Here is a 2530-nt window from a genome sequence, read left to right as displayed (position 1 = left end):
GTTAAGCTTGTTATTGTTATTCGAATCCTCTTTATCCTTATGTATTCTTCCCCGTTTCAAAGATATCTATAAGTACAGATTTAGCAATTTATTCCTGGATTTCTGAACCTTTGCATTAGGTTTTGTAGTTCTGTGTTAAACATATGTTGAGTTACATAAAGTTGCCATTATATAATTGTATATTTATAATACATGAAAGCTTATGTATGTTTTTTTTGGTAGAAATTTTATCAAAATAAAATATTATTCTGCCAAAATCCATTTTGGCTTGAATTCTCTTTTGTCTGATACTGACATTTTCACATTGACTCACTTTTATTAGTGGTTGACTGCTAACATCCCCCCCCCCCTCATTCTCTAAAAGTTAAAAGACTGATGCAATCCTGTATTATTGACAGTATGAGAAAAGGAGCTTTTCCTACACTACTAATGGGAATGTAAATTGTTTCACTTTGTCAGAATTAGTTGAGATTAAATTTTAATTGTGATTTATTAAATTATGTATTTTTTAGCTGAAAAACATGACATTCTTTAAAAATATTTTTATTTGAATATAGTTGTACACAGGTGTACAACATAGTGATTCAACAACTCTGTATGTTATGCTGTGCTCACAAGGGTAGCTACCATCTGTCACCATACAACGCTATTATGACAGGGGCACCTGGGGGGCTCAGTAGTTGAGTATCTGCCTTTGGCTCAGGGCGTGACCCCGGGGTCCTGGGATCGAGTTCCGCACTGGGCTCCCTACGGGGAGCCTGCTTCTCCCTCTGCCTGTGTCTGTCTCTCTCTGTTTTTCATATTTATGAAAAAATAAATATGCCACCTGCGTGCCCCGAGTCCCCCTGCATGTGGCCTATGCTGTGGGTGAGGATGACTTGATGCCCATGTACCACGGCAATGAGGTCACTCCAGCAGAGGCTGCCCAGGCCCCGGAGGTGACCTATGAGGCAGACAAGGGCTCCATGTGGACACTGCTGCTCACCAACTTGGATGGACACTTGCTGGAGCCAGATGCTGACTACGTCCACTGGCTGGTAACCAGCATCCCAGGCAACAGTGTGGCTGAAGGACAGGAGACTTGTCCCTACATGCCCCCTTTCCCTGCCTGAGGTTCCGGCTTCCACTGCTTTGCCTTGCTGCTCTTTAAGCAGGATAAGCCAGTTGACTTCTCCGAGGACACCCGGCGCTCACCCTGCTACCAGCTGGCCCGGCGGAACTTCCGCACTTTTGATTTCTACAAGAAGCACCAGGAAGCCATGACACCAGCTAGGCTGGCCTTTTTCCAGTGTCGCTGGGATGATTCAGTGACCCACATCTTCCACCAACTTCTGGACATGCAGGAGACCGTGTTTGAGTTTGTGCGGCCACCCTCTTACCACCCAAACAGAAGCGCTTCCCCCACCGGCAGCCCCTGCGCTACCTGGACCGGTATAGGGACAGTCACGAACCCACCTGCGGCATCTATTGAGTGGCCAGAGTGCCACCCACCTCAAAGTGGACTGAGCCTCTCAGGCTCCACCAGCAGGAACAATAAAGACCACTCCACTGGGCCACGCTCTGGGCTCTAGCCCTGCCTGAGGCAGCCCCTTTGTGGCCTTCTCAGGCCCAGGCTTTGGAAATGAAGAGAGCTCTCTGAGGATAGTGGCAGAGATGGGACATGTGAATAAAGATGATTTTTTTTCAAATAAATAAATAAATAAGTAAATAAGTAAATAAAATAAAATAAAATCTTAAAAAAATATATCACTGACTATATTCCCTATAATGTGGCTTTTCTTCTCGTGACTTATTCATTCCACTACTAGAAACTTGTATCTCCTACCCCTCTTCACTCACTTTGTCCATCTGCCCACCCCCTTCCTCTCTAGCAACCATCCGTTTGTTCTCAATATTTATAAGTCTGATTATGTTTACTCATTTTGTTTTTTATGTATGAGTGAAATTATATGGTATTTGTTTTTCTCAATATAACTTATTTCATTTAGTATAATACCCTCTGGGTCCATCTAATGTTGTCTCAAATGGCACAATCACATCTTTTTATGGCTGTATAATATTCCATCAAATATATATACTGTATCTTCCTTACCCATTCATCTATCCATAGATACTTAGGTTGCTCCTTTATCTTGGCTATTGTCGATAATGCTGCAACAAATACAGGAGTGAATATATCTTTTCAAATTAGTGTTTTCATTTTCTTTTGGGTTAATACCCAATAGTGGAATTATTGGTATTTCTATTTTCAACCTTTTGAGGAATCTTCATACTGTTTTCCACAGTGGCTGCACCAATTTACATTCCCACTAACAAAGCACAAGAGTTCCTTTTTCTCCATATTCTTGCCAACACTTGCTATTTTTTGTCTTTTTGCTTTTAGGCATTCTAACAGGTGTGAGGTGATATCTCATTGTGGTTTTGATTTGCATTTCCTGATAATTAGTGATATTGAGCATCCTTTCATGTGTCTGTTGCCCATCTCTCTTTTTTTGGGAAAATATCTATTCAGCTCTTCTGTCCATTTTTT

The 2530-nt window shown here is 41.8% G+C and overlaps 1 pseudogene; it reads left to right on the top strand.

Moving 5' to 3' along the window:
• Positions 1 to 812: 812 nt before the first annotated feature.
• LOC112915630 (large ribosomal subunit protein mL38 pseudogene) lies at positions 813 to 1536 on the top strand (annotated as a pseudogene).
• Positions 1537 to 2530: the final 994 nt, after the last annotated feature.

Source organism: Vulpes vulpes, unplaced genomic scaffold (assembly GCF_048418805.1).
Source record: "Vulpes vulpes isolate BD-2025 unplaced genomic scaffold, VulVul3 u000000899, whole genome shotgun sequence".
In the NCBI taxonomy this organism is placed as follows: domain Eukaryota; kingdom Metazoa; phylum Chordata; class Mammalia; order Carnivora; family Canidae; genus Vulpes; species Vulpes vulpes.
Note: the sequence above shows the minus strand (reverse complement) of the source record. Positions and strands in the feature narration are given on the sequence as shown.